The following is an 8,834-nucleotide window of genomic DNA, read 5'->3' on the forward strand; positions in this document are numbered from 1 at the left end:
AAAAGTGATTATTTTTGCATGTAAAGCTGGAGTTATAGGCCTGCACTACAGGCTTAGGCTGCAAGTGATAAAAACGGACTCTGCTTAAATTAAGCAAGAAAGAATGTAGTGGGAAAGGATTTAGGATAGCCCATAGAATCAAAGGAAAAGTCAAAGGACCTGAAAAGGACAAGGATGAGAGTCGTTTCAGGGCTCCAGGGAAGATGTAATGGAGAGACAGCCAGCTTCTGCAGGGTTCTCCTCTGCAGAATGAGTCGCCTATCACTATGTTCAGTATTAGTTTCCCTCCTCTCCAGATTCAGATCCTCAGAGAAAGAGAGGCCATTTTGAGTGACATATTTGCCCCATGGCCAAGGGGCAGTAGGGCATTTGGTTTGACAGTCTTAGCAAGACCAAAGGGACACCAGAAGGGAAATGTAAGCTGGTATCTTAAATCCTATGTAGATGTCCCTACAACTGCCTCCCTGAAAAGAGTTGTGCTTTGATTTTTATTCAGTTTTCCCTGAGCGGACCACAGTCCTCCCACTGCCTTCTTTTCATTAACTGCCTGCTGTTGGGAGTTGTCTGGAGAGAGAGGGAGGTTCGTCTTCAAGACCGGGGAAGGTGGGTGTAAGTTGAGTGCCATTGGAGCTGGAGAAAGGGTAGTCGTTTGAGCACAGGGGTACATTTGGTGTCTGAGAAAAGAGATTATTTGGGGGCAGATGAAGAAATGGGATACAAACTTCCAGACAATGGTTTTTCCTATGTTACTTTTCATGCCTGTTTCCTAATCCATAAAATGGGGATTATGAGTACTACCTCCTAATTCTTCTGAATGAACCTAAATGGAAGAAAAACATCCAAACCACTCCCACAATTTGCAAATCTGCCCTCCCTCCAAATGGAGATACAGTCTCACATCCTGGATGCCAATCACATGGTTGCCCACTTACAACATGAGGCCATGTCAAATGACGCTCTTTCACTCACTGCCTCCCAAACCCCTGACATTTCAAATCATGCCTGCTTAGATCCCCAAGAACCAGAACTGAGCCCATTGCCTAGTCATACCCTCCTACTGCCGGCTCCCTTGGCGATCCAAATCCTGGTGGTACCCTTCAAATTGGTCCCTGTATGGGCTTGATTGATCTCTGAGACGGGGAAATCGATTCCCACTGAGCCTGGGAGAAGGGAACCAGGGTTTCTTCCTGATTTGGAACCCCAAAAGGAATATCTGAAGTGAATGATTCTGAAGAGAAAATGCCAGATGGTCTACCTCGGATTCCTGGTCACAAGCAAAAGTCCTGCTTTAATCAGTGCAGTTGTGTTCATTAAAAAGCATTCTTTGTTTCTACTCAGAATTGCTCAGAACTTATACACTTTTTTTCTGTGTTTTTCCTCACAGACATTAAAAATTTTTTTAGGCAATATATGCAACACCAGGAAATTCTGTAGACTTGCTTCCTTCTGATATTATGGCTCTCCTCTAATACCTTTGCAAAGGGGTTCATAATCTCAAAAATCTCTACTTGGTTGCTCCTGTTGCATCTCAGCTATTAACTTTGGAGGGAGGAGGTTCATGGGTGTCCTGGTTTCAGAGGGGGAAAAATATTTTCAAGATTGATGCTCAGAAAACTGCTTCCTCAGAAGTCCTTTTTCTCAACAGTTGTTTCCTATGTCCCCTCATCAAACTATGCCCTGGTCCTGAGACTGAAGCAAAAACCTCTGGTCTCCTGTTATAAAACTCAACCATTGTTGTGTGTGTGTGTGTGTGTGTGTGTGCGTGTATGTCTGCTGAACCTTAACTCTTCCATGACCATTTTAAATAGGTTATATAGGTTTCATGACACTAAGAAACTGAATATTTATTTTCTTTTTAAAGCTCTACTTTGTCAGGGATCATGGCTGAGTTAAGTTACTCATCATTTAGCAAATAGGATATTTTGATCTTGGCTAAATTTTCTTAATCAAATATGCAACAAATGAAATAACTATTATTACAAGTCACCCAAAAACTCAACACTATTTCACTATATTTTCATAATTGTGTGCTGAATGTTAAAAATTGGATTCTTGACAGTATATCATTATGAAACCGCAAAGAATGGTAAAAGTGCCCCAAAGCACAATTTTTGCATGAATAAACCCAGTAGAACTGGTGCCATTCCGGTAATAATAATTAATTATCCTAACAACAGGGATTTTTCTTGCACTATTTGTGAGCCCTGGGATTGCCTTTATCCTGTCTGTTTTTGATAGGAAAGAACTGGTATGATGGATTTCCCTATCTTTTTCTCGAAGGCAAGATATTGACCTAGTATTCTCTATAGGTTTCCCAAAACATTACTTTTAGAAATCCAGTACAGAAGATTTTATTTAATAGCCATTATTTAACTTTCCAAACAGTCACTGAGAGTTGCCTTAGAGTGGGGAAGTTCTTATCCTAATCTATCTTGGCTTCAGAAAAATCCTTAGTCATTCCTCTCCCCCGACAACCTCTCCCATGTCCCCTCCCTGCCCAGTATTGCAAAACTGTTATTCAGGCTTATAGTACTCATTTCTGCTTCTGGGTTTATTTATTAACCTTTTTTTTTTTAACATGCAAATGTCACTGAAAATAATACTGCCTGAATAGATGATAAATTTCCATGCATTACATGAAAAGTGGCTTATGGAAATGATTCACCTGGAAATATAGTGAAAATTCCAAAATGGATCCCTGTGTTAAAGGCTGTGTACATTAATTTTGATTGATACCACTCGATTATATCACAGATTGCTTCCCCTGAACATTGTATTAATGCAGCCTCCTGTCAGCAGTGTTTGTAGGTCACTGTTTCGATACATTCATCAGCATTTATTCTCAGTCTTTACTTCTTGCCAATCTGACAGGTGAAAAATGGCATCTTGTTTTCATTTGTGCTTGCCTGACCCCTAGTGTGCTTGAGCATGTTTTATACATTTTTTAGCCTTTGCATTTCCTTTTCTGTGAATCACCTGCTTATATGCTTTGTCCATTTAAAACAATTAAGTTATCTTTTAAAAAAATCAGTTTGTAGGATTTATGTGTTTTAGGGGTTTGCAATAATTAACAAGCTGTAGCTCAGTTTCCCCTCATATGCACTGGGAAAAGGCAAACCCCCACCTCTGTCCCTAATCCAACAGTATGTACTAGGCATCTGTGCAATCATAATTAAAACTTGTTTTTACATTAACAAAACTGGTCACACACACAAAATTTTAAAGTCTTAAAAAATATATATATATATAAATCATTCCTAATACCTAAAATAATAATTATTAAAATTAATCATGATTATCCTCATTCCTTTTTTGTTTCTCTTCACCCTTAAAATCAATCCTTTCACCCATTATAACACCATTATTAACAGTATTGCTGCTGCTTCTTTTTAGTCCTTGGCTTTTACAGCTTCTTGTCCAATTAGTACAGTCAATAACCCAGGAATACGTAAATGGCGCCTTTCTGCTACGTGAGCAAGGATACCAACTCCTGCGGAACCTGAAACTACAGCCCACATACAGAATGGAAGGGAACTTCTTTTCTCTGCCCCTTGACAGCAGGAAGTAGCCAGAATCCAGCCAACGCCCCAAATCTTCTCACCCTCCCATCCTGCCCAGTACCATATACCCCAATATCTAGGTCCCCCCCCCCCAAATATATATATATATTTATATAAACAAAGAGTTAGGGATATTAGAGGTTTGCATTGGGAAAAAGCTAAACCCCTCCCCTGTGTCTGAGGGCATGCTAGGCACTTTCCCACAGGTTAAACAAAGAAACCTCATGGACAGGAACAAAGGGAGATAGAGATCTTCACCATCTGCATATCAGAGGGAGATGGAGATCTTTACTACCTCTACCTGCATATCAGAGGGAGACTGAGATGGAAACCATCACTTTTTACATATCCTTTAATTCCTACAGATGAAAAGAAACATCTGTTCCTGCAGAATTCCAAGAAATCATAAACTCCCTCAACCCCCTCCCACGACCTCACTTGGACCCTCAACCCCCTCTCCCTATCATTTCCCCGCCTAGGAAAGTTCTCTATAAATTCAAGTCCTCCCCTTCCAGGAGTGGGCTGAAGTCTCTCTTCAGACCCCCACCATGCTGGTGGGGGGACTGAAGTCTGTTCTTCCGACCCCCTCCATTGGGAGAGCTTTTCAATATACAAATTCTTTGCTTATGGTCAATCAGTCTCCATGTCCCAGTAAGAGCCATATTTTCTCCAACAATGTGTATAGCAGGGATATTACCTCTATGTTTCTGATATATTACAAATATTTTCTCCCAGATCATCTTTTCAGGGGACTTGGTTTGTGCTGTCTTTTGTCTTAAAGAAAATTTTAACATTTAGGTAGTCAAGAGAGTTCATCTTTTTTTTTAAAATAAAGCACACATTATACACACACATTTACACACATATGTAAACTACTGAATTATAGTATTTATATAGTATAATCTTAGTGATCATTGCTTTAGCATTTTATGTTACTTAGAAACTACGTATTCATTTTCAATTAATTAACTTGATTTAATATTTCCAGATTTTACAGATTTTAAAGGTAACTAAGGATCTTGGAAATTCTATTTAAGATGACACGCTCCAGAATTTAAATAGTTCTAAATTGCTGAATTTATCATTTTACATTTTTCCTATTTGCTTTTTAAAAAAATATTAATATTTTTTATTAGAGAGGTTGTAGTTTTACAGAAAAATCATGCATAAAATATAGCATTTCCATATACTAACTGTATTAGTCAGAATTCTCTTGGGAAACAGAACCAACAGTGGATATCTGTAAATATGAGATTTTATAAAAATTTTCTCATCAATTGTAGGAAAGGGCAAGTCCAAATTCTGTAAGGAAAGCTGCAAGCTGGTAACTCTAATAAATGTTTTTGATGAATTCCCTAGGAGAAGCTGGCTGGCTGAAGTAGAGATGGAAATTTTCTTTTCTGACTGATGAAATCATCCCTTCACCTTTTAAAGTCTTCACCTGATTGCATAAGACTTCTCTCATTGTTGAAGGCAATCTCCTTAGTTGTTTGTAGATGTAGTCAGCCATGGATGCAATCAGCTTACTGATGATTTCAGTCCATGAAATGTCCTCACAGTAATAATAAGCTCAGTGTTTCCTTAACTGAACAACTGGACACTATCACCTGGTCAAGTTGACACATGAACAATACACTCCTTGTCAATCTGGCACCATCCTTAACCACCTTCATCTCTAAATAAAAATTTTTTTCACCTAACAATACTCAACTGTCCTGAATACAACCTAAAACACACTAAATCTCTTCAAGTAGGGTGTAAGTCTGCAGGTAATATCCACTCTTAAATTTTGATATCCTGCAACTTAAATACCATAACATGAAACTAAGGCTACTTTTGTCATGTGATAAGGGGCTAACATCAGGAAGAAAACAAAGATATTTGCTCTATATACATATATAAACATATTCATAACAAAACAAGGAAGAAATATTCATAACCAAACAGTCCTCTTTTCTAGGACCGGTCACATGGTCATAGTTCATATGGATCACTATGTTCTTCTGTTACCCATTAAGCCTGGCCATCACTACAATGGTTGAAGATGTTAGACTACCCCAGTGTTTGAGGAGAACATGGCTGTTGCACAAGGCCATGGAAAGGGAGTGGCTGCCACTTTATCAGGCCCAGAGGATAAACCAACATTCCATAGATGACTCTCAGACCTTAAAACCTAACTATTTAAAGGGTTTCGGAATTGTTTGGGACCCATGGTCTCTATTTTCCTTCTAATTTCTCCCTAGGGCAATGGGAATGTTTTCCTATGACTGTCCCTCCATTGTGTATTGGAAGCAGATAACTTGTTCTCTAGGTCTCACAGGTACACAGAAGCACAGGAATAGAATTGTGCCCCAGGACAAACCACACCAGTAACTATTTTGATGAGACTTTCTACTAAACATTGTTTCTAAAATGATTTAAGTTTTGGGGATAATGTGATAGAATAAATGTATTTGCATATAGAAAGAACATGACTTTTTGGGATCTAGAGGGTGGAGTGTGGTAGTTTGAAACAGTATGTACCCCCAGAAACTCGTAGACTCATTGTAAGGAGGATCTTGTGAAAAGACTGCTTCAGTTAAAATGTGATCTTAATCATTTTACTGGAGTCCTTTATAAGACAATGAAATTCAGACAAAGAAAGAAAGTCACAGAAGTAAGAAGCCGAAATTAACAAAACCCAGAAGAGAAGGGAGTGACCAGCAGATGCTGCCATGTACCTTGCCATTTGGCAGAAGGAGTCAAGGATCACCGGCAGCCAGTCTTTAGGAAGAAAGAATTGCCTTGATGACGGCTTGATTTGGACATTTTTCTCAGCCTCAAAACTGTAAACTTGTAAGCTAAGGAATTCCCATTGTTAAAAACCAACCCATTCCATGGTACACTGCTTTCAGCAACCTAGCAAACTAAAACGTGACCATATTATGAACACCTTGCATTAGTGTGATATATTTGTTGCATTTGATGAAAGGACATTTTTTATAATTGTACTATTAACTATATAGTCCATGGTTTACTCAAGGCTCACTGTGTGTACAGTCCAACGGATATATTTTTAAAAATTTTATTCTAATAACACATATATACAACCTAAATTTTCCCATTTTAGCCACATTCAAATATATATTTCAGTGATGTTAATCATGTTCACAATGTTGTATTACCATCACCACCATTCATTACCAAAACTTTTCTATCATTCCAAATAGAAACTATTTACAATTTAAGTATATAATGCCCCTTCCCACAACCCTCTGACCCCTGGTAACCAATATTCTAATTTCTGACTCCATCAATTTGCTTATTCTGATGATTTATATCAGTGAGCTCATAATATTTGTCCTTTTGTGTATGACTTATGTAACAGTTTGAAGCTGGGTAGACCCAAGAAAATCATGTCCTTAAAGTGAATCCATTCCTATTGTCGATGGGGCCTTTTTGACCAGACCTTTTTGATTAGACCACTTCAGTAGGACATGACACAGGATGGTTCTTAATCCTCTTACTGGAGTCCTTTATAAATGGAGGAATAAAAGGCCACAGACAAAGAAAACAGCTGCAGAGACAGAGAGAAACCCAGGAGCTGACAAAGAAGGCCCTGGGAGCCAAGGAAGCCCCTTCAGTCGGAAGCTGAAAGCAACAAGGCCTGGAGAAGAGGGGAGAAATAAGCAGATACCACCATGTGCCTGGTTGCTCACAGCTACATCTCAGAGAGAAAAAGCATCTTGGATGATGCTTTGATTTGAACACTTTTACAGCCTCAGAACTCTAAGCTTTTAAACTAATAAATCCCATTATAAAAGCCAACTCATTTCTGGTATATTGCTTTGGCAGCATTTAGCAAACTAAAACAACTTATTTCACTCAACATAACGTCTTCAAGTTTCATCCATGTTGTTGCATATATCAGAACCTCATTCCTTCTTATGCCTGAATAATATTCCATTGTATGTATATATGACATTTTGTTTATCCATTCATTGGTTGATGGACATTGGGTTGATTTCATCTTTTGTACTTTTGAATAATGCTACTATGAACATCAGTGTGTAAAGATTTGTTCAGGTCCCTGCTTTCAGTTCTTTTGGGTATATATCTAGAAGTGGAATTGCCAGATTATATGGTAATTCTATATTTAAATATCTTAAAACTGCCAAACTGTCCACTGTGGCTGCAACATTTTACATCCTACCAATAATCAATGAATATTCCTACTTTTTCACAACCTCTCCAACACTTGTAATTTTCCAAAGCTTTAATGGTAGCCATTCTAATGGGTATAAAATGGTATATCATGTGGTTTTGATATGCATTCCCCTAATGGTTTATGTTGAGCATCTTTTCATGTGCTTTTTGGCCATTTGTATATTTTCTTTGCCAAAATATCTATTGAAGTCTTTTGCCCACTTTTAAATGTGTTGTTTTTCTGTCTTTTTGTTGTTGAGTTATAAGATTTCTTTATATATTCTGGATATTAAACCCTTATCAGATATGTGGTTTCTAAATATTTTCTCCCATTGTGAAGGCCGTCATTTTACTATTATTATAAAGTCCTTTGATGCACAAGAGTTTTTTATTTTGATGAGTTCCCATTTTTCTTTTTTTTTTTCTTTTGCTCATGCTTTTGGTGTAAAGCTTAAGAAACCATTATCTAACACAAAGTCCTGAAGATGCTTCCCTATGTTTCCTTCTAGGAGTTTTATAGTTTGGCTCTTATATTTAGGTGTTTGATTCATTTTGAGGTGATCTTTGTATATGGTGTGAGGTAGGAAACCACCTTCATTCTTTTACATATGGGCATCCAGTTTTCCCACCATTTGTTGCAGAGACTATTCTTTAAACATTGAGTAGACCTGACACTCTTGTCAAAAAGCAGTTGGGGGAAGCAGATGTGGCTCAAGTGATTAGGCTCCCATCTACCATATGGGTGGGTGTCCTGAGTTCAGTTCCTGGGTCTTTCTGGTGAAGGTGAGCTGACCTGCACTGTGAGCTGATGCAATAAAATGATGCAACAAAAAAGAGACACAGAGGAAAGACAATGAGAGACACAACAAACCAGGGAACCTAGGTGGCTCAAATGATTGAGTGCCTCTCTCCCATTTTGGAGGTCCCAGGATCAGTTCTCAGTGCCTCCTAAAGAGAAGACAAGAAGAGAATATAAGCAGACACAGAAGAACATGCAGTGAATGGGCACAGAGAGCAGGCAGCAAGCACACATGGCAAGGGGGTGGGGATGGAATAAATAAAATAATAAAATAAATCTTAAAAAAAGAA

The sequence above is a fragment of the Dasypus novemcinctus genome, chromosome 11, assembly GCF_030445035.2.
Source record: "Dasypus novemcinctus isolate mDasNov1 chromosome 11, mDasNov1.1.hap2, whole genome shotgun sequence".
In the NCBI taxonomy this organism is placed as follows: domain Eukaryota; kingdom Metazoa; phylum Chordata; class Mammalia; order Cingulata; family Dasypodidae; genus Dasypus; species Dasypus novemcinctus.